Genomic DNA, 24,156 nt, shown 5'->3' with positions numbered 1-24,156 from the left:
GGAAAGCATGGAGTGTCTGACACTTCTGATCCTCGGGAAACTTTCATCGGCACCCCTTCGTGTTAGTGTGTGCTGAGAATGTCACGTGCATAAAACAACCATTGCAGTGTAGCATTTTCGTGTCGGTAATCGCAAGATGCTGCGAACATTGTTGCCGCAGCGTCGTTTACCAGCCTGCACCACGTACTATAACATAGAATTCCACCACGCACTTTGGAGAGTGCGGTGAGCGTACGCAGTCTGCGCAGATATCCGCAACTAAATAACTTGACTTTTTTGTTGCCATACACTTTGAACCCACGGTCTACAGTGGTCACAGGAAAGTATCAGAGACTGGCGCAGCCTTCATTTGAATGCTACTTATCAGAACACGTTTAGGTATTTGTGTATGACAAACAGCAGCGGGGGCTAACACAAACGAGGAAGAAGAAATGAGGCTCACAACGTGAACGTTGACTCTCAACTAAATGGTAAATCGAAAAAAATAACACGAACATATAAATGTTGTTGTTTGTCTAGTATAAATTTCCACCAACTCGCCCAAGTTTCAATGCGATTACTCATTAGGTATTATCTTATCAATATATCTAACTGTTTTGTAATTACCTCCAAATTCAGTTAATATAGTCGGCTTCAGTATGTGCCTCGACCTCCCCCCCCCCCCCCCCCCTGTGCCCATGAAATAGACAGCCCTTTCTGAAAATTGCAGGTGATAGTCTGCACATTCCAACAAACCTCAAGGACGTCCACGTGCAACTGTTTTTTCGTCAAAGCAGGCTTTTCTGCATTAAGGGTATTCGTGGGGAGAAGCGCGCTTCAAGAACATCTGTTCACGTGGCATGCGGCAACCTGCATGTGCGAAATCTTGTGCAATATATGTGTGCGCGTCACCACAACCATTACCATGGCTACAATAACCGTTCTTACAATGACATAAAAAACTGAATCGAAATAACAAAAAAGTTTATAGATACATGCTAGATAACAGGATTAAGACCATGTCCTCTCACTTTTGAGGCAGCTGGTGTTCAACCGATTGCTACCTTATAACTTGAGATATCTGTTCAGAGTAAAAGAATGCAATACATGTTTGGTGATTGCCGAAGTGCTCAATGGTAATGATCTCTGCAACATCCAGCAGCGGGTAGTCAGGTTGTAAATGGATCACGGTGGTGCTGTAAAAACATGGCACGCACGAAAACCCACAAAGCTGTCTCCTATGAGACTGAGCTTGAAGTTTACGTCAGCAAATTCTAGAATAATAGAATGAACTGCATTGGCAGAACCTAATCTAGCATAATCAATTTTAAATAAGTAAGGCTGCTGCGCCAATGCCGGTCGAAAACATGAATAAGAGTCCAAGCAGAACACGTGCGTAATTACATATTAATAATTTCCAAGAATAATTTTATTTGCAGATTTATTTTGTGGGAGGTGACCTTCATTCAATTTTTTTCTTTCATTCAGATGTTTATGAGTGACACGCAACAGTTCACTGACGTGATATCATTCCACTGCAGGAAAGAATGCACCCTTAATTTATGACACTTACTTTTTGGGTTTATATATTCAGACTTTAAAACTACCTTAGAGAAAGTGCCGAAGTAGCCTCAGTTTTAGACAATGTAAATCTTTGTGATAATTCATGCTTGAATTCGGTTAATGAACGTTCCTATACACTAGCGTCGAATTCTAAAGGTTACACGGCTTCGCGAGGGAGGATAAGATTAAACATTGGCAGAATTCTTATAACTACAATTTTTTCTTCTCCGGTATAGTTCGAACATCATGGGGGCCAAAGAGGAGGCTACGATGAGCCAACATTAAGTAAGCTTTCCAACACACATTACCTGAAATGCACCAGTTTGACAGACCGCTTAAAGAGTCCCTGTGCATCCTCCCACGTGCACTTCACACTCACAAACGCTGACGTTTGTGGTGTCTGCGTCTCATCTTCTGTGTCCCGCTTCTATCGCGCTGGTAACATGAGTAGATAATCTCGAAACCAACCAGCCTTTTTGACAGCATTATGCTTACAGTTGAGTAAGCTATTTGGTCCGACGTCGACCTTGCGCTGAGAACCGCGAACGGATGCAGGAAAAGGAAGACGTCCGATTAGCACACGTTCCCTTTCATACGCGCACTTCCGTTTGCTCTTTTGAATGCAATATTAAGGGAAACGCCGCCGCAGCCGATAACAGCTGCTCTGCAGCACATCTTTCGGCGTGTTATCAGCGCGAGATTTCGAGCGCGCCAGGGTGAAATTGGAGCGTGGGTTGTGCGTGGGACAGTGTTCCGCCTCCAGCCCACGTTGGCCTGTCTCATCAGAGCCTTAACCCCCGTATTCAAATAAATGCATCTTAACTTGAAGCCCGTGCTCGACTTGATCTAAATGACGCGATCCTGACGTGAACATGTCTAGGCCACTCAATGCGTTTCCTTTGGCGCGTTCACGACAGGTGTCATTTATGATCAAGTCAAACATGGGCTTCAAGCTAAGGTGCATTTTTTAATACGAGGCTTAATCGAATAACCGGAAAACTCCAGCTGGCTCGCCTAATTTCTCAGAATTAAGAGATAGAAACAATAGACCTGTCGATACAAGAGGCGATGTTAATGCATTTGTGACGTTTCTTCAAACATGTAAGTTTTTTAAAGCCACATTGTGAGGTTTCTCAGTTGACCGTTTATAAACTTCACAGTATGGTGATTTTTTTTTAACAAAGTATTATCTTTCTGCCCCCCCCCCCCCCCAAATTGCATGAAGGGCCGATCTCGGAGATAGTGCAAGGAAGTGTCGTAATAGAGACTTGTACGTAACGAGTTACATGTAATTCATTACTTGTAACCAGTTACATTTCTCAGTAATTTTGTAATTTAAAGATTCCTTTTTTTTTACTCAGAAACGGCTACTGCTATTCAATTACACTTTTCTGTAACCAATTGCATGTAACCAGATAACTTATTGGCGTGACAAACGGTAAGAGGAGACGCAACACTTGGCACTTCAATTTGGTGAGAATTACGTAGGGCTACCGTGGCAGTTCAGCGTGGCAGCCTCGTGGATACGCAAGTTCAGACAGGCAAACCCGACTTTTGCACACCTCTCTTGGAGGTGTTTTTAAGCGGCGATCACAGATGGTAAGAGTTGCTACGCAATTAATCGCTTTGCGCAGTCTGTGATTTCTCTTATATAGAAAAGTTTCTGGCCATTGGACGTACATGTCCCTGTCTATCTTATATACTTATTTTGCGATTGTAACACAATGTTTTTGATAAATAGTTATATGTTTAATTACATTAGAGATTTAGCCACCTTTCCCGGGAACGTGAACTTCGGCGGGCGCCCCTTACAATTATTCGGTTTAAGGCTAAGTGGTTATCCAGTGAAAGGGTAAAACAATTTTGACAGCAAAAAACACACCCGCATACACGTACACACCCACACATGCGCTCACTTCAAAGCGACTCCTTATGTCTGGGGGGTCTCTTACAGCGAAGCTGTTAGTCTCTTGTTGGTCGGGACACTTCCTGTGCGCGTGCACGGTTTTGCTCACACAAAAACAACAAAACAGTTAACACATAACAGAATTATGTTGTCTGCTATATTCGAATTGCAATCCGATGCTATATTGTCTGCTGGTTGTGCGTAAGTCGTATTTCACAAATCTTCTGACGCATTTTTACTTCGAGAAATTCAATTAGTTCAATAACGCACTTGCTCTAATCGGAGGGCCTACAAGAATGAGGAAGTATCCTGTGCTAACGGTACCGCCACCTAGAGGCCGCGGCCACTCAGACAGACCTCAAACGGCAGGTGAAACGGAAGCTGAAAAAGGGCTTTGTCCTTCAGTTTCCGGGTAATAGATTTTTGTTTTCTCGTATATTCGAATAACAACCCGAAGTTATCATGTCTGCAGCTTGTGCGTAATTCGTACTTCAAGCATTTTTCTTACGCATTTTACTTTTCAACATTACTTTAGTTCAATAATGCACTTGCCCCTGGCTGAGGGCCTAGAAGAATGAGGACGCATGCTGCACTTCCGGACAGGTGCATGTGGGCGTGACGTACGTCTCTTGTGGCGGTGGTGTGTCACGTCGGCAACAGCTTCGCTGTAAATCCTCTTTCACAGTGTGCGTGTATGCGGGTGTGTTTCTTGCGCTCTAATTTGTTTTACCATAATTAGTTTTTAACTAGCCCAACATCCAGTTCTTTTAAGGGTGACGGGGCCCGGCCAAAGCTCCGCCAGATGTTGGCCGACAAATTGAATCGGCGTTGCTATGACACCTCACCGACGACCAGCAAATCACCGACGGTTGATTTTTTCTTTCAGGTTTTTCTTACCGAGATCGTCTTCTCCGAGTTCCGACAACAGTGTAACGCTGCGCTTCATAGAAAATCCAGACGCGAGTATTGCGGCATTGTTCAGCCTTAATTATGATCTTATGCGTGCGGTGTTCCTACATTACAACGCCGCCATTGCTTCCACAGCGCATATCTAGAGAGTTTTTCGGGTTACTGTTGATGTCTTTAGAAGAAAAGATAGAAATGAGCGACGAAAAATTTTAAAAACAATTGTTAGTGATGTAGACAACGCTCGAACGGCTGCGACGACGTACTGAAAGCGCAAGTCCAGCTCGTTTTATACATTTACTGCACTTCTGTGATATTAATAAAAATTCAAAGGAAAGTAACGTAAAAGTAATCGTTTACACTTCAGTATTTAGTTACCTTCGGGTGGGGGCAGTAATTGGTAACTGCAAACAATTACATTTTTGATTTAAGTAATTATCGTAATTGGTGGCTTTGTTTCTGTACGTGTAGAAATCTTAATGGTCCATTCTTGTCACCAGTGCACAATGCGTGTCGTCGCATCGGACTTGTGGTTTGTGACAAATGCCAATTCTGGAGGCAGTGCACCGTAACAGTACCGTGACCATTAACCATCAGAGCTAACCAACAAGTGGCCAAGCAACATATGCCAGCAGGAAGTTATCGCTTGATATTCACATTGTATCATAATTTCTTTCCATTTCTTTACCGCGAAGTTTTGATTTATCCAATAACTGTGAAACGTTCCGGACAGATGGGAGGGAGTAGGGAAAGGTGCGATAGATCACGGAAAGTGATTTAAAAATGGGACGCGCAGCCACTTCCCACCTAAAGGCGTCACCAGCGCTCAGTTGCTTTTCAAAAGCGTAGGCGACCGGCTCGCGCGCACGTAAGACACCGGCTCGTTCCCGTTCTCATCGAAGCTCCGTTTAGAAACTGGGCGCGTTCCTCCCAGCGGGGCGCCCTTAGTTTGCGCACGCCGAGAATACCCGTCTTTGTGGGCCAGCGGCGCCGCACACCGCACGCGGATGTACCGGTGGGAAAGAAGACGGTGCCCGCGTTCTGTACTCACCGACGCTGAAAGCGCGGTCGGAGAGAAAGACCGCTATCGGTGACCCCGACCTCGAGCCGTCGGGGAACACCTGCCGCCGCTGACGCCAGCGCGTTCTGTACCGCGATGCTCTGAGACGCATAAACCACGGGTGGCGGGCGTTCTCGGCTACACACGCTTGGAGGGAGTGGGCTGAAGCCCGGCGGACATGCCGTGCTAATTACTCGACGCGTTGGATGCGCAGGTGCCGCTACGGGCAGGTCTCCCGGCCCCAAGCTGACTCGTTCACACGCATGAATAGATTTGTGTATGAGCACTTGTAAACAACGTGTATGCCGGTGTGTAATTAAGAAACAAAAAGAAAGAAGGCTAATTTCACGCATATGTGGGGACCGGTGTTAAGCGAAGCTTTTCTTGATGTTTACGCAAATTATTCTTTTTTTACTGACATGATTAAAAAAATTATGCGTGGCTCTGCTATCGCAAACGCAAGAGACCAGAGGAGCTGGGGGAAGTTAAGGCTTCAGAAATATCCATGCCGTCTTCTTCTGTGGGGGGGTTTCGGTTAGGACGGCGCAGCCATTTGAGGCGCCCGCCGCCACAGAAGTGATTTTTTGAGACGCCATGCGTCGGTGTCTTGTGCCAGATGCGGCTACAACGCGACGCGGTGGCAACCGCCCCGCCTTAGCTCTGATGCACGCTAGCTCCGACGCCGTGTACCTGGTAGCTTCTTGAAAACCGCCGAAACGAGCGCGCTAGTTTTTATAATGATGATGATGATGATGACAACATTATTGTACCGCCAGATAAGGAGGCTCCCTACTTCCCGTACCCGGCACACAGGCCTAGGGGACGGGGGATGAGTCCTCCGCGATTCGAAGCAAGCAAAGCGGTCTTGAGCCTTCGCGGCTTCTTCCGCCAGGCGGATGGCTTGTTGCTGTGGATTAGAGTCCTCGCTCCGCAGCAGGGCTTCCCAAGCCTTTCTCAATTTATGTTTGCTTTAGCTCCTGGGGAGCTAGCGCATTCCCAGATTATGTGATCGAGGGTCCCTCTCGCCCCACAGTGTTTGCACTTATCGTTTTCTCTATGATGTATAACATGGTATGCCCAGACCTGGTTTACGAAGTTCCCAGCTTGCAGGCGCCGCCATGCGACTGCCTCTCTATTGTTTAGACTTTTATCCAGTGGTGGCACTAGTCTCCTGCGTAGCCGATAATTTTCGAGAACCTCCGCATAATTTTGCAGACGCTCGTTCATGTTCCGGCAGTCGGGTGGTTCCATAGCCACCCGGAAGTAAAGAGCTCGGGCTAACTCTCAGAGCAATGATGTCACACCACCACCTGTGTCCCCGCCGCCCCGCTCCTTCTCCCCTGCTAGGCTCCACCCACCCTCGATGCCCGTCGCTATGCTGCGCGATGCTTTCTAAGCGCTCCCTCCCCCGGCTAACTGCGAACGTCAAGCTTCTAACAGCTCCAGCGTAAAATATGCAGATGCCACGCACTGTGGGAATCGATGTAAGCGAAGCTTTCTGTGCTGGTTGCTTTGATTGACGGTAATTAGGGGTGATGCTGACAGCGAAAGCTTAATTTCTTCAACGTTTTGTCCAACACGAGAGTGGTGAGTTGATGTAAAAGGTTACGTTTCGTGCACCACTGCTGCTTGTTTGCGTATTACACAGAACACACATAAGGAGCAGGTGTTTGCTTGAAGCGTTGTTGTGCGCCATACTTTACACGCTCTGAGAGGGTTGAGCATTGTCATTGCCTCACATGGCACATCGCAGCGTGGCAGAAATCTTAAACTCGAATTTGATTATGGGGCTGTACCTGCTGTACTGTACCTGCTGTACTGTACGTGCTGTATGGGGCTGTACGTAATCTGATTATGAAGCACGCCGTAGTGGTGGACTCCGGATTAACTTTGACATGGTGGTGTTCTTTAACGTTTTCCAAAATCTAAATGCACGTGGATTTTTTTTTTTTTACTTCGCCCCCTTCGATATGCGGCTTCCGCGGCCGGGATAAAATTCGCGACCTCAAGCAATGCGGCGGCCACAGAAGTGCTGATTTGACGTGCGATCGCTTCCGTATGTCGCCTAGACCCTACGGTGATTTTTCACGGCTTTGCATCTACACGTCCTGTGTCAGTTGCCCGCTTGACGAATTTGCATGGTGTTTATTTTTCAGAAATAGCAGAAATGTTCTGTACCATACCTTGAACTTCATCCAGTTTCCCCGCAACCGCTGCCGTGTCTTGGTAGTAGCGTTCCCTTGCCTTCTCACGGTACCTTTTCCTAATATACCCCCTCCCCTCCCTTGAATGCGTAGCGCGAGCGAAGAGTAGCAAGGCTGTGATTCACTCGTTTCTCGACTGCGTCGATTCTACCCATTCTCTGTCTCATTATAGCATGATAACCGTTCCTCATAACAACTCTCAGGGAGCATGTGTCAGCTATCCGTCTGTCGCTTTGTATGATAGTGTAAGATAACTTGCTGAATATTAGACGATAGCGTGTCAATTATGATGCATTTTACGAGAGTTGTTATCATGAACGGTAATCAAACGGTATCAGGAACAGTTGCTCTGTTGCCCATGCGTGGTGATCATGTGATGGGTCTCGAGGATATATATGTACTGTTTTTAGGAATAAAAATTCAGTTGTCAGTCTGCGCTGGTCTTTGTGTTTTCGTGTCTTCGCTCAGTGTGCGCAAAACTTTCCACAACGGATAATTAGAGGTGTCAAGAGGCTATTGCGGCGACGCCCAGGGAGCTCCAGAAGGCATTGTGCACATTCGACGCGGTGCAACAGTACAAACGAGTTTCTCGCATCGTCTTTCCTCCCTTACTTACACATGCCCTGAACCACCCCCCGATGCGGTGTGCCAGACAGCAGCAGCAACAGTAGCAGCAGTGGGAAAGTCGAAGGAAGATGCAAAGAAAGCTTCGCTTTAAAAAATTACAGCGACGTTTCACGCGGGTTACGCACAAGCGTATGGGTGCTATTCGCTTTTTGTGCATTGCGCGTAGGATGTTTGCATTGTGGCAACCCTGGGGAGCCTCCTGGGCACGCCAAGTCCGCGCCTTTTGCCGTTCTTGTTCAGCTCGTGCCTGGTGCTTGGCGACGACTTCGGGGTCGGTTGACTCGCGCTCGGCCTGCCGGCGCTTGCGTCGCTGCTCTGTCGGCGCTCGGCCTCTCTATCCCGAGACGAACCCAGTGGGCCCATAGCACACACAGAACCCGTAGCAACTGCCAGAGGAGGTCAACCCAGCACGCCTCCGCCTACCCTCCTCCTCCGCGATGCTTCTCCACTTCGCACAACGCCACCTTGACTTTCTTCTAGGTGGCGTTGCTTTGCCGAGCGCATATTACTACACATGCGAAGAAGAGACGCCGCGAACATGCACAGCGAAGAAGAAGATGAAAAAGAAACTTTATTGTACAGTGAAAAGATTGATGTGGTTGGGGCCCTTAGTACAATGCCTCAATGGCTGCCGCCGCCGCTCGTGCTCATCGTATCAGGACCAGCCAGACCTGAGGCTCATGCACAGGGAGCACCGCGGCGTCGAAGCACAAACGGAAAGGGCGCGAACGCAGTCGCGGATGCTAAATTGATCTCGATGGTGCGACCTGGTACAAGCGCGTGATTCTCACCTCCACCTCCAGGCGCTTTCCTTCTCCGGCGCTCGCTTCCCTCTTGAGGACAAACACAAAAACGCCTATTTTACAGACGGAGTATGTACCCTTGCGCGTAAATAAAAGTCTTGGCGCATGTATGGGGTGCAGGCTGGTGCTCCCTGTCACATGATTTAGGGTTTTACACTTATACTGCTATACAGACTCTTTCATATAACTCTAATACCTTTGCACGTGTAACACATACATAAAACGTACTGAACATACTGGGTGTCCCACGTAACCTGTTCCTAAAGTTCTCGAAATACAAAAAAAGGTTTTACGTGACTCGCGCGGCACTTCTTCATATGTTGCGTATTTTCTTTCAGGCTTGGAATAAACTTTTATGTCGCACGTATCGAACAACAGAAAGCCGGATCGGGAATTTCATTGCGATAGCAATTATATGTATACTCCAGGCGCATTCTTGCCTTCGCCGTGAGCGTCGATGTCGCCGTGCTGTTCCGCATAAAGTCCAAGGGCGATAACATCGTCGCCGCGCGCCATATACTGTGTGTGTGCGTGAAAACACGTGAGAGTGAGCTGACGATGGTGGTTCAATCTCGCACGCGCAAGGAAAGAAAACGGGGAGGAAGCGCACCGTCTTCGGTCGCGCGCAAGGCACCGGAGAGAGGGAGGAAGTTCTACCCCGGCGGCAACCGCATATGGCGCGGCCGCGCGGGTTCTATCGTAAAAGTGACTTGCGATGGGGACAGAGTCTAGATGCACCTATGGCTCACAGCTGCGTGTGCGCTGTGTTCTCGCCGCTCAGTTTGCGTTGAAGCGATAGGCAGCACGAAGGTGTTTACGCGTTTATACGGCTGATAAAACTACTCTCCTTACTTTATGTAGCTGTATACTAATTTACAATTGCAATCGATGTTGCGCCTTTCGGGCGAAACTGCCACTTTTTCAGGATGGTGTACAATTTTCTCATTTACACTTTTGCTCTGAATATATATTTGGGCAGTTGATTCATTAATAATAACTAGTTATGCAATTAGGCAAATACAAAAAATAGTCAGACTTGCTCCAAGCAACGACAAATAATTAACATTACGTTGGTTCTGTCTAGCTAGGTGGTACTCACATATTTTTAAGTTTTGGCGCAAGCTACGTGGGACACATGGTATATGAAATACAGATATAACAGACGGTACATATATTGTGGAAATATAACGTAATGATGCAAATGTTTCGATGTAGATGTGTTGTCCGTTTCAAAGCGGTTTACTAACACTAAGTTTATTAGATGCAAACGCATATGTTCGTTCGTCTTTTGCACTGCCCATTACACCACCACTTAGAAGAGTTTCTTCCCGTTATGCATCGTCTATAGAAATTCCAGTATTCGCGATCGCCGAGGCGACTTCGACTTGCACCATTTCACACAGTTTCACGGGCGACGTGTAATGAATGGAGGCCTTGTACAGACCAAACCACCGTTTTGTGCTATCTTCTTGTTGGTACTACTGTCACAACGCTGAGAAGCAGCACATGCGTCGAGAAGCACGAGATGTAACAACGTCTCGAAGCCCTTAGCAATCAGGTGGTTAATCATGCAACCAGTTTTCTTCGTAAGCACCGGCGAAGGGCTAGGGTGACAGATGACAACACGTGCAGCGAAGACGTCTTAGATGGAGGACGGTAACTACCGGCTTTCCGGTTTTCGCATGAAGACGGTAAAGACTCTGGTGAACACCAACGAAGTCGTCTCGTCGTCGTGGCTGTTGTAGTCAGAGATTACTGACCCGAGTGTATACAGATTGAAGCTCAGGGAGAGAAACGATACTCGCTACGATGTCCATGGTCGCCACGTGTCATTGTTCCACTTTCAGCTTCCCGCTGTAATGTCCATTAGGCTTCTTGCTGATCATGGCCGCCAAGCGTCGTTTTCTTGTCTCATGTTTACGAGTCAGCACACGCCCGCGTTCTGCATCATGCTTCGCAACATAACGAAAATGTTCTCGTTCCACTGGGCGCTTCTTTCGGAACTCTGTCTCTACCACACTCAATGCATGCTGTGGTCCCCAGTTGTTGGTGACGTGTTTTGATGCATTACAACTGAACCACTCGGCTGCTTCTGTTGTGGTATAGTTGGTAAGTTGGTAGCAGGTAACGAACGGGCTTGCGTCCACTGTTCAACACAAACCCAGCAGCCAGTGCCCAAAAGATTGAGGAAAGAGACAAAGAAAGCTTACCTTTGAAAGGTGGAGCTATGCGAGACGAACGCACTTTAAGAAATCGGGATGTGCGGCAGTCCTTCAGTACAGGCTTGGCAGGGCCGTCAGTGATGGAAACAAAAATAGACTTGGTAGAAGTTTACATCAGCATGCACTGGCCCAACCGAAAAATTAACGCGGCGATATAGTGAAATGGATGACGGCGTGGTCACTTAGTCCCGGTAGTAAAGTCAGGGACGAAACGGACGCAGGCGCAGTGGTCAGTACCAGGTCCAGCACGTTCGCCGACGACGCCGTGACGCGAGTGGGTTCTTTTACGAGCTGGCAAAGATTAAACGCTGCGCACATGTCGACGAAGGTCAAGCACTCCGACGAGCCTGAAGTCACAACGGGACACGGATCGTCCCACAAGATGCCAGGAAAGTTGAAGTCCCCCAGAAGAAAAATTGGAGCCTTGGGATACCTGCCCACAACTTTGGTGAGACAATCGTACAGGTCGTCACAAAAAGACGTCGCTGCGCTGGGCGCTCGGTAACAGACGCAAAATATCGCCTCCGCTTCATTTACGCGAATGCAGGTGCAAAGAAATTCAAGGGGAGATGGAATTGGAACCTCGAAAGAGGCAATGTCGCGAGATACGGCCGTCAGTATTCCTCCGCCAGAGCGCCCGCAGCGGTCATGTCTGTAGACGGTGTAGTTCTTCTCGCACATGAACAGGTCGCAGTTGTCTACTTTTTCCGACAGCCACGTTTCCGTTAGCACGACCGCATCTGCCAAGCAGGTGTCAATTAAGGACGATAGTGCGTGACGTTTGTTGAAGACGCTCCTTATGTTTGTGAATAGAATAGTGTAGTCTCTTGCTGGTGCTGTTATGGCGCGCTCAGTGGTGACAGTTGAAGGCGTTACTGTTTCAGCAGCGCTGACAGCTGCGCTATGCGGCTCCACTTCACGTACGGTGTCTGCTTCAGCGCAGTACACGTAACATTTCCCGTTGGTGTAAAGTTTGTTGTAATGCAAATTGAAAGGTTGTCCCCTGGCTTTGCCAAAATCGAAAAGCTTCTTTCGTGCTTGCCTTATAGGCTTGGAGAAGTCCTCCTGTAGGTTGATTCCAGTGCCTTTCAGTTTTGATCTCTGCGAGAGAATACTGGTTCTGACGTCAAGTGAAGAAAACTTAACGACGATCAGGCGACATCTGTTGTCAACAAAAGTACCTATTCTACGTGCCCGCAAGATATCTTTCTGAGAAAGTTGTACGGACAAATGGTCCGAAAGAAGAGATCGCACCTTCTGCTCAGTCTGCGACCACGTTTCGGTCGAGCTGTCCCGAACACCATAGATAATCAAGTTGTCCTTGCGAAACCTATCCTCTTGATCATCGAATTGCCGCTGAGGCGCTGGGCTTTCTCTTCTGAACGTGTCATCGGAAGCAAGGCGATCACCTTCGAGATGATCACGAACCCCTTCGCGTGCGTTCACCTTCATTTCGACGGCTGCCAATCTGGAGCTGATGTCGGATACTTGATTCTCGAGGTTTCTTTGACTTGCCATGACTGCGTCGAGCGTCGACATCAGCTGTGCATGACGCGATTCTAGGTTGCTGGCGAGAGATTCAATTGCGGCAACTACCGCAGCGTTAGTCTTTGTCGCATCCGGTTTTGGAGGACCGGGATTTAGTTCCACGTCGCCACACATAATAAGCAGGCTCGGCATATGAGTACAATAAACGATTGATGGTGTAATGAGATGTGGACTTGGACTGAAGTGCAAATTCCTGTCACGGTGGTAATAGCTCCTCATTATACATAGCAATAACAACGACTCCTTCATTGTAGTCATGACTTCTGAAGTCTATAAAGGCTTACTTCTGCACACCCCTACAGCGTTTAGTCAGGTCACGTTGGCCTTCTTGTGGAACACTTAGTTGCCTTATGTCGAGGGTAAAATATAATTTTATAGTAAATTCAAAGCGGGGAAGATCAGCAAACATGAAAGGGGGTGGCAGGAGGATGGTACTTTTTCGTCAAAATAGTTGAAAGCCTTCAGTTACCCCTATGCGCCCACGCGGCCACAGAAGTACGTAGCAACGCTACTAGGAACCGCTGTTAGCCTCCAGTAATGCTTCAGCCTGCAGTCACTGAAGTCTATCTGGTATCTCAGTGGTAATTTAGGTGGCGGGCTCAAATTCAGGTATGTCGGCGTGCAGGTGCGTCTTGTTGGGATTAAAACTTCTGTCGGGGTTAAAAAGCCTGCGACCAAAACACGAACATGGCGTCATATAGCTTGTTGACGGAGGCACGGGCTATTAGTGGCGTTGACGAATGAAGTGACACCGATGTTGGGCTCCTGTAAAAAAAAAAAGGAAAACAAAATCCGCAAGGAAGTTGACCGGCGCTTGCTGTATCTGAAAAGAAAGAAAAAAAAAAGGAGTGTCGGCGTAAGTGCGACTGTTTTCTGTTAAACATGCACATTTTATGTATGGGCTTCCTTTTTAATATCCTTATCGAAAAGTGCACGTTGCTCCCATTACTACTACACATGATTTGATAGCATCATTTCAATGTTCTTGATTACCATGTTGTCCTACCTCGATTAGATAATGCTATTAACGGGCAGTTTAGTGTGGTCATTCAAACGTTCATTGTAAAATCAAGCAGCTATGTCTCGATTTCTCGAAGTGATGGCATCAACGCCAGCAAAAGAAAACAAAAAAGAGGCCCATTATTCCGCACGAGAACTGCGCCTCTATAAGTTCTCGGCAGCTGAAAACAACATTGAATTAAAACAGGGCGCTCGTGTCACACGGGCTTCGAACTGAAAATCGGGGGCCTATATTCACAAAAATCTTCTTGCGCAAGAATTATTTCGTAAGAGAAGATGCCGTCGACATGTTGGGCATCCCATTATCGAAGGTGGCTGGCCAGTATTGCCAAACTGCACTTGGGAATTCATGAAAAGCTTTGCGACATCGGCCCCCGTTTCGTGTATAGAAGCAGCGCAGAATCGCGTAATGCTTTTGCGTCGTCTAATGGAGGGTATTGGCCCGAGACAATTTTCGTCTCGGCAAGCGGTGCCTTAAAAGCAAGCCACTGCTAGGCCTTCTGAGCAGTGACGACAGCCGCTGCAGCAAGTAAATAGCACACGCGAGGCGATGGGGCGTGTCTGCACGTTGCATAATCGTGCTTGTCTGGCACAGAGTGCACGGTGTTATCGATAACAGGAAAACGCGTAAGCCGATCGATGGGAAGTGGAAATGGAAAATGAGAATGGCGCCACCTATTTTTTGGACTGTGGCACTTCTCTCGTGGCGTCAGCATTGGATGATTTCCATTGAGCGAAAACCCGCCCGTCTGTGAGTGCACGCTCAAAACAAGTCTCGAACCATCAAAGAGCGCTCCAATCCTGCGTGCCTGACACGTGCATGGAGCTGTACGTGAACGATTTATTACGCGGATCAGCATGCGTGACACCAGGTGCAATAGTAACGGTCCACAACTGCAGAGTATTCATGTGTCAACGATATTCCCGTTTGTTCTCCAACTGAGGATGACTATCTTGTACGTCTTTCTCGTTAAGTGGGCGACACTGTACATTCATTAGTATTTACCATAGTTGTATTCAGGCGCTAACAGTAGCATAAACTAAGCTTATCCAGACGGCTAATCTCTCAGTAGAAGATGTATCTGCGGTAAGCGTCGTATACAAAGCACATTTTTCTTATTTGGTTGGAGCAATGTTAAAGAAACGCTCGTTTGAATACTAATAAACTGTTTCCTATAAGTGTGGACAAATTTATGTACATGGCTCTCCATAATTTTGTGTAACTAATACTGCTCATGCAGCGCTGTGAATTCCTAAACACGACTACGAAAGTGACTATATAAACAAGGTATTAGAGACATTAAAGGAAAATATCAGGTTGAGCTAGATTGTAGATTATCCTTCGTAATAATGAGTTTGTCATAAGTAGCGAGAACGGAGGTTTTCGTAAGCGATAAAATGACGAAAATGAAAAATGAGAATGGCGCCACATATTTTGGACTGTGGTGCTTCTCATGTGGCGTCAGCACTGGCTAGTTCCCGGAGAGCGGCAGAGAGGAAGATCACGGGGAGATTACGTCAACTCGACCGCTTTGACGCGCTAGATTAATATTAAGGAGCAACAGCAGCACCTTCGACGGCAATTAAGTACCCCAACAAAGTCATTTATTGGCACACATAAAACGATAATATACATCTAAACAAATAAATTCATCAATATAATTCGGGTTAATAGATTCCTTTACTGCGACGAGTTCGGCAAGTTGGGCGGGCTGGTAAAGTTGCATGGTGACAGATAAACAGCGCACAATAAATACGTAGACTAATAAAAGAAAAAGACGTAACAGGTGCTGACTTCAACGTATATGTTCATTCAGAATATCACATCCCTTATATACTCCTATCCCAGCGATCTCAGATAAGCAAACCGAAAAACAAAACAGAAGAACAAAGGCTAATAAAGAACCATGAGAGAACTAGCAGTCTAAGCGATAGCATTGTACAGCACAGGCGCACATTTTATGATCAACTAACAATGCGCCAAATCAACACGAGCGTGATAGCAAAACAACCAGCCTTTTGTATCCTTTAGTTTGCCTTCAAACATCGCTGAACTCGCGCGCGAGAAAGATGAAAATCAAAGGCTGCGCCTAAATTTCATTAAACGTCGGTGAGAGGGGACAACCATGACAACGCGAGCGTATAGTTCACGACCCCACTCTGGGCGAAACAAAGCTGCTGGAAACTTCCTGCTTAGTCCTTGTTATACCCATCGCGACGTGCTTCCTCGCCAGCGCACACGGCGCGTGTTGCTGGCGCTGGGGCACGCATAACATAACCCACAAGAAAAAAAGTTCCATTAAGAAGTTTCAGCCTCATGAAAGGCGTTGACATGACCCACGAATCCTGTTTTTCTCCTCAGTGTAACCTACACGGAGGTTAATGAGCCCGTGACAGGTTGCGAAGCATCTCACTTAAAAGAATGCGTAATATGCGCTTCAAGAGAACAAATCTCACAGGTGGGTGCTGTGAATGCCAATCAACGATGGGTTGGGAAGAAAATAAGCTTAACACACACAAAATAAGCTCAAGGTATTGTTACCAGGAAAAAAAGATGGTTAAATAGGGTGCCTGTTAAAACACAAGACATATTTGCAAGTCCCAGGAACTGCGTTTCTCAAAGATTTCCTATTGCCAAATAATTTGTGGCGATTCCTTCCCCTTCATTCCATGCCACTCTTACCATCCTCCATTCGACGTCGGCTGATCCAATTGATAATCAAGGTGGAGCACCACTCTCACCACTGACGAAGCGCAAAAGGAAATTACATCGGCATAAACGAAGAACTATTACGTAATCCCGGCTCTGCTTTCCAATCAGAAGTTTATAAGAAACTTCCAAAAAGTCTCTCGTCCCCGAACGGGCGAGTAAGTCGGGGCGAGTTCAGGGATACCAATGATGAACAACAACTATAGTCGCTTGGCCAGGTTGATCAGAAGCTGCCGCACGATCTTATGCTTGTGGTGTAGTATGACAGGTATATATGAACGAAAAAATTAGGAACCATGCCAGCGTCGGCAAGTGGCTTCGCCCAGAGCCCGCGGAGCTCTTCAGTTACGAGATGTATTGAAAGGCAACAACAGATATTTCTCAACAAATGTCAACTTCGCCGAGTTGAGAATTTCGCTAACGCATACTTTTTTTGGCAGGAGTTGCGCAACGAGAAGCAGATTGTGTGTTTACGGAGAACATGATGGAGCCTGTGCCAGCCGTCAAGCCCGCCAAGCTCCACTCGCACTTTGCGAGCAGAAATAACCTGGTTTTGGTAATCATGCTGGGTAGCATCCTAAAGCACATTATGGATACACAAAATTTCCCGAGCGTTTCAACTGAATTTGAAAATACTTGTGTAACCCTTAGCAGATCGCTCTTAACCGAAGCTGTTTGCGCATGTTTGCTTACTAAGAGTTCGCATATGCGCATTCGCTGAAGCGTCTTGCTCCGGTGTTGGCCAATTTGAACGATTATCTCCGCCAAGTAACTCATAAAGACGTGCACGAAGATTCAATCTTCTCCCTCGAGAAAATTCTCACCACTAGAATTCACCCTACTTCTTGCCTGCCACTGAAATGGACGGTAACACCAAACCAACTGAGGAAATTATGGCAGGTCAAAAAAGAACCGACTGCTTCGTTTGAGGTGAGCAAAACAACTGAACTTTATTTCGATAGTGATGCCCGTTGCTGCAGTGTACTAGAAGGGGGCATTGGGCTTACTCAGCCGTTCCTCTGACGCTGTTAGCGTCGCATCCAAGAGGTGGCGAAACAGACAACTTCAATGAAAGCTTTGCTTGCAGAGTGACCCTAGCAGAAGCTTTCATTTTCCTTGCGCTGCTGTTTATTTCAGTTCGAAGCAGTTCACAGTCTTATTTGTTTTTAATTTCATCACACTTGAGATTCTTTACCTATCTTTAGCAAGTACTATATTTGTATAGTCCACAATACATTTGCCACAACAGCACCTTGTGGAAAAGGACGGCGCCAATCCTTCGGCGATTTACTGCCTATCCTAACCGCTAGATTTTTTAAGCAAGTAAGTCGTCGCCGGCACATTGCGCTAATCCGGAAGGGGCCTTCAAATTTTCCTAATTATCAGAAAATCGTAAAAAAAATTAATTAGGAAGACAATCTTGTTGAATTAGAGGGTCGGTGACCAAATATACGGTTTTATGTCATGTCGACCATACTTAAAATGATTTTGTATCAAGATTATGTCAGGTAGTACACAAGTGAATAAACCAGAAAACAATGCGCGCATACGTCCTAGCCGAGCTAAAATAAAGCAAGTGTGCAGAACTGCCACTTAACCAGTTTTCCAGAGTTGCATCGGAAGACAGTGTTTATGGACTTAAACGAGAGTTCTTTTCTTCAGTACGCTTGACGAATTCGGCACAGCGAAATGTGCTGATCGGAGACTCGTCAGGTACTCCTTTCGCCAGCTATGGCAAAATTAGTCGACCATCCTTTGTTGGCAGCGCCAGCGACAAATGAGTTGACCAGGGAACTGAGCCACCTATGCAGCGGTATCGCTGTCAGGAAGAGTGCTCAGTCACTTTACCACTAGAAAGTGTGATCGTCCTAGAGGTTCGGGTTTGTTCTTCTCCGTGTAGACGTAGGTCAAGGGTCGAGAGTTGACGACAGCTTCGATTTCAATTAGAATTGTCGTGAGCTCCTCGAAGTTGCAGTAGCTGTTTCCCAAGACCTTTTTCAATTATGTTTTCGCGGACCGAACCATCCTTCTACGGAATCCTCTCCACCAAGCAGCTTCCTCAGCTATAAACTTCCAGAGGATCTGGTGGCCTGTGAAGAAGTGAATTTCTTCTCCTCCTATTGTTGTTCACAGTCACCTTACGTCCTTAGAAGAACGCTGGAACGTCCTTGCGTTGTCAGAAAAGTTGACTCGACAAACTCCTCTACTCGAGATAAATTTTCGGAACGCCATCAGGAAGTTTGAGGTTGACATGTCGGTCATCAGTTCAAGGTGTATTGCGCGAGTCACTGCACACGTGAAAATAACGGTGTAAGACTTCCGATAATTTTCTTGATCCTTTGTGTTCAGTGGTCCAGCAAAGTCTATACCAGTAACATCAAAGGGTGGAGCTTGTGTCAACCTCTCACGAGGCAGAGGAGCGACTGTCTCAGTAGCAGCTCGGCTGTTAAAACGATTGCAAGTCACACATTTATTAAGTACCGTTTTCGCCATTTGCCTTCCCCTGCACGACCCAGTAATGTTCCCTGAGTTCAGTAAATCTCCAGTGCGCCAGCATGCAGGAGATGACGGTGTGTTGCGCTGATCGTTAGCTCTGTGAAGGGATGTCTTAACGGGAGGATAACAGGATGTTTCACGTTGTAAGACAACTCGGCTGCATTGAGCCTTCCCCCTTCTCAGCACTCCATCGTCGTCTCAAATGGCGCTGAGATCACGTATTAGGGAATCGCTTGGCATGCGTGTTGAGCGGCGAAAACATTGCAGCGCCTCTCGGAAGACCTCGAATCGTGCTTGAAGAAGCAAACAAGTGTGTGCGTTTTGAACTTGCTCTGTCGTAAGAGGTCCCTCGTATTTCTGGTTGGGGTGCCTGGCATTGTGAAAAATATCGTTAAACCCAGGCTGTCACTCGAACCAGTCTACATAGGGAGCTATATTTTTGCAGAAACAAGACAGATTTCATTACTATTACGTTGTGAACGCTAAGTGTCCTTCTTTCCTCCTCTGCGATGGTCGTGTCAGCGATGCCTTCATGACTTGGCCAGCAAGTAGATGGCTGCGAAAGCTGAGCAGTTTCATTCCACGAAACTGAGCTCGACTTGAGTGCCTGAGGTGTGACACCCCTTGTGAAAAGGTCGGCGGGATTTTCGATCCCAGGACAGTGATTCCAAATGTCTGGATCCGTTCGCTGCTGAATTTCCTTGGCGAAAAATGGTTTCCATTAGTGTGCGGGACCTCGCACCTAATGCAGCGCAATAGATGAATCTGTCCAGAGCTACTATTTGGCTTGTGGAAGGTTCAGTGACCGCTTCATATATTCCCTCAGTCGAGCCCATGTCACCATGCCCATCAATTCTAGTCTTGGAAGAGAAATTCTATTAATCGGTGCTACTCGGGACTTTGAGAGGACCAGAGTAACCTTTGCTCCCTTGACCCCGGAGATGCGCAAATATACAACCGCAGCGTAAGCTTTGAGACTAGCATCTGTGAAGATGTGTACTTCCTTCCAGCTACCGTTGGCTAAGCTACCATTTCGTCTTGGCACTGTTACGTCCGTTAAATGGTGTAGCTGAGTGTGCCATTGAGTCTAAGCTGCTTTGACTTCTTCGGACCCCCCCCCTCCCCCCCCCTCCAATGGGTTGTCCTACTCAATGCCCAATTCCCACAGTGTCCCACCAAGTATATCAACTTGGTTGTCACTGTGACCGGAGAAATGAGACCAAGTGGATCATATATACGAGCCGATACCTAAAGGGTGAATCGTTTTGTGCTGCGGTTTCGGTCTAGGAAATCTAAGATGGCCTCCATGGAAAATGCTACATGATCTCTGTCCTTATTCCATACAAGTCCGAGGACCTGTGGGACAGTTGTTTGACATTCCACGTAGCCAAGGGCGCATCCAGTTCCTTCGTTGTTGAGCAGCTGTTGCAGCTTCTCGAAGTTTGAGTTCTACTTGCACAGTGTCATGCTTGCTCGATTCATGGTACTATAGTGCCCCTCAGTAGAAATAATGTAGCCTCATCCACTGTGTTCGCTCCTGTTATGAGGTCGTCCATGTAAAGGCTCTCGCTGATGGTTTTTCTTATTTCTGGATAATCTCCTGTCGTGGACAGATGGCGGCGCACTGTGGCTTCGAGGAAAAATGGACTACTTGTCATGCCAAAAAAAAAAAAGACGCGTGTCATTCTCCAGACTCAATAGGAGGCTCTAGGCCTTCATCCGCTGGAACATGTCCGTACCAGAAGAATCGGAGGGCATCGCGATCCGCCGATTGTACCGAAATTTGCAGAAATGCTTTTTCAAAGCACGCACTTAATCCAATACGATGAATTCTGAAGTTCAGCAACACCTTAAGCAAATCTGGACTAAAGTTCGGTCCTGGTTCTAGGGATTCGTTTAGAGATATACAACCTGCATCGTGAGAAGATGCGTCAAATACGACTCTAAGCTTGGTCGAAAGGCTCTTAAGTCTAAATACAGCACGATGAGGCATGTAGTATACTCTGCTTGCGTCGTTGTTGATTTGTTCCGATGGAAGTCGTTCCGGGAACCCTTGTTCCGGGTACTGACGGATAGCCTCGTCATACTTGGTCAGGATCGTCTCATCTTTTATTAGCTTCTTCGTGAGGTTAGTCAAGCGCTTCTTTGCAACAGCTTTGTTGTCGGCGAGTTGCATGTTCAGGGGTTTCCAGGGGAGTGCTCCCTCGTAGCGCTTGTGCATTTTTTCTACCGATGCCGAAAATGTGCTCATGACTTCATTGCTTTCTTCGTTCGTCTGGGCACAAGAGTCAATAATTCCAATGCTCTCCAGTTCCCAAACCAATTTAGGCTCCTTAAACAAGCTGGTTGTGTCGGCGAACACTCCGGCACGAATTACTGCCACGGTTGAGCAGCAGGCAGCTGAGCTACTGCTGGGAATCGCTCCTTGCCGGGCCGAACCAAATTCGGTCTTTACCGCAACTAGTGCGCGTTACGGCTTCTTGACTTTACCACACACGGAAGTCCAGTAATAGTCAGCACCAATAAGAACGTCAATCCCGCTTCCCGTCAAATGGGCTGGTGCCATAGTCACATCTGCCAGTTCATTCATATCCGCTTGCACCTTTCTTTAGGATTTCCTCAGGCACATGAAACCGGTCAGAGCAGATCTCTGGTATTTCCAGAGCTTCGATAGAGTGCTCTTTATACGGTCGTATTGACTTTTTAGCCAAATTATTACTCGTCTGCGCTTCTCTTTGATAACGTTTCCTGCATTTCCGAATAAACAGATTGTGATGCCCTCTTCACCTACGACCTCGTCTTCACCTACGACCAGTTTGAAAGGTTTTTAGTGACAAAGCTTCGTTGGCTACCTCCGTCAATGAGGAGACGGGTGAGCGCTCTTCATCCCTCTGCCCATACTTGAGCGGTTTGAAGCAGCACAGTTCGTACCTTTTCAGATTTCTTTTCGGTCAAAAAGTGCAACTCTGTAACTTTGTTCTCGGGTGGCTTCCACGTGGGGTCACACATCTGAGTCAGATGTGTTCTGACACATTCCCTGCATTTTATTCGTCTGGTGCGGCATTCCCTTGAAGTGTGCCCTCTTATGCAGCATCGGAAGCACCGTCCAGCCGCAGTGAGCCTTTTCTTCTCTTCATCGAATGAGATCTGCGCCTGTCACGCGTGAGCCACATGATTTCTTGCAGTACAGAATGCGCATGGATCGGACTGCTTCGTATTACCCGCAGAAAAAAAGAGAAGCTGCTGATCCTTTTTGAGGTTTGCTGTTTTCTTTGTTTCGATGTTTTGGGCTTGATTCTCCGGCTTCGAGATTACCAGGTGGCAGTGCCTTTTCCCGGCTCTCTACTTCTGTTTTCAGAAAAGCTTGCAAATTCTTGATGCTGATCCCATCATCTTTGCTTGCAGCGGAAAGTCCTTTATGGTATCCGACAATGAGATCGGTTGGCAGCATTCGCAGGAGAGAGCAGGGCGCCGTATCTGTCCGTATCTGTCCGTATCTACGAGCGCCGTGAGACTAGTGATATTGCGCTGCAGGTGGTCACAGAGTCGACGTAGGCCGATGGGCTTCTTTTCGTTCCCTATCGGTGGCAAGTCGAGTAACTGAGTCAGGTGCTCTTGGATCAGCACATCTCGTAGACCGAAGCGCTCTTTTAGAAGTTCGATGTAATTTGCCCCAGTCACTTGAATGGCGGCAATGGCCGCTGCGGTTTTTCCCGAAAGCGCTGATAGCAATTACAGAAACTTCTCGGCGATGGAGAGGCTGTCACACCGCTTGCTCGAACAGCTCCCAGAAGGACTGCCACTCCGTGGCGGCGATGCTAAATCGTTGAAACTCGAGCTTCGGCAGTTTCACTTTGGACTTTGTCCCCGCCGGAGGGCCGTCGGTCTGCGCCCGCGTCGCCGCTATTTCTGCTTGTTTTGTTCACAGGCCTTTTTCTGCTTCCTGGCGGAGTTTTGCCATGTGTGCGTCGATACGGTGGTTGTATTATATGGTCCGTACATAATGTTGCTATGCAGCTTGGTCTTTCACTACAGGCTCGATGGCTGTGTCCACCTCATTTAGCTGTATTTGAAGGGCGCTAAGCCTCGCAGACAAGACATTATGAGCTCCTTTGTATGCATGGCTCTCCAAGAATAGGTCAGCTTCAGGAATCAGTTTAGTCACTTGAGTTCTCAAAACACTTCTTTTCAGTTTGAGCCGTTCCATCATGGCATCAGTGTTTACAGTTCGCTTACCGCTATGGGGCTTGAGTCGTAGTCTCCGTTTCTGCTGGGTGTGGCGTCCCAGGCCTTGTGGAAGGCGCGCCTCGTCGACCGTTTTGTGCCCGAGGATCGTTGCTGGTTTTCCCCGAGCTCGTTGTGCTGTCCACGTCTGTTGACCTCGTTGCCTCAATGGTAAGTTGGATCGTTTCACCCGGGTTTCGGCACCAAATATTGGGGAAATTATGGCAGGTCAAAAAGAACAGCCTGCTATGTTTGAGGTGAACAAAACAACTAACCTTTATTTCGATAGTGATGCCAGTTTTCGAGCGAGTTCGGAGGAGTGCAGGGTTGCCCGTTGCCGAAAATAGTGAGGCTAAAGTTGGCAGTTTCTTCACCAACTTCCGAACATCATGCCAGCAGAATGCCTATACAGCCGGGGTGTGCGAATATGCGAAAATTTTAACACCAATAGAATACTCCCGTTTTTCTAATTTGGCATTCAATTCCTTCAAATTTCTTATCATGTATGATTATATGGAGTTAGCTATGATTACTAGAGCCTGCCTGGTAAAGAAGAAAATATTAGATAGATAGATAGATAGATAGATAGATAGATAGATAGATAGATAGATAGATAGATAGATAGATAGATAGATAGATAGATAGATAGATAGATAGATAGATAGATAGATAGATAGATAGATAGATAGATAGATATTACAACATTACAACAAGCAATTGTGACAATTGTGGCCTTTATTACAACAAGCAATTGTGGCAATCTTTCAGTTCTTGCTGTCTTAGGCTCAGTAGAACAACATTCCGAACAGCTGTGATTCTTAAGGGAAATAAGTCTGTTCCTTCTATTACTTTCTACTACCTTTGCTCGACATGTTTCTTTTTAGACGT

General features: G+C 47.0%; 1 long non-coding RNA gene across 1 annotated transcript; it reads right to left on the bottom strand.

The window, feature by feature from the left end:
- Positions 1 to 8,795: 8,795 nt before the first annotated feature.
- LOC126530912 (uncharacterized) lies at positions 8,796 to 23,525 on the bottom strand. The gene is made up of 2 exons (XR_011894769.1): positions 23,281 to 23,525; positions 8,796 to 13,641 (listed from the first exon to the last, which is right to left on the bottom strand). It is a non-coding gene; the product is annotated as an uncharacterized lncRNA (long non-coding RNA).
- Positions 23,526 to 24,156: the final 631 nt, after the last annotated feature.

The sequence above is a fragment of the Dermacentor andersoni genome, chromosome 5 (assembly GCF_023375885.2).
Source record: "Dermacentor andersoni chromosome 5, qqDerAnde1_hic_scaffold, whole genome shotgun sequence".
Classification (NCBI taxonomy): domain Eukaryota; kingdom Metazoa; phylum Arthropoda; class Arachnida; order Ixodida; family Ixodidae; genus Dermacentor; species Dermacentor andersoni.
This window is presented reverse-complemented; position numbering and strand designations above follow the sequence as displayed.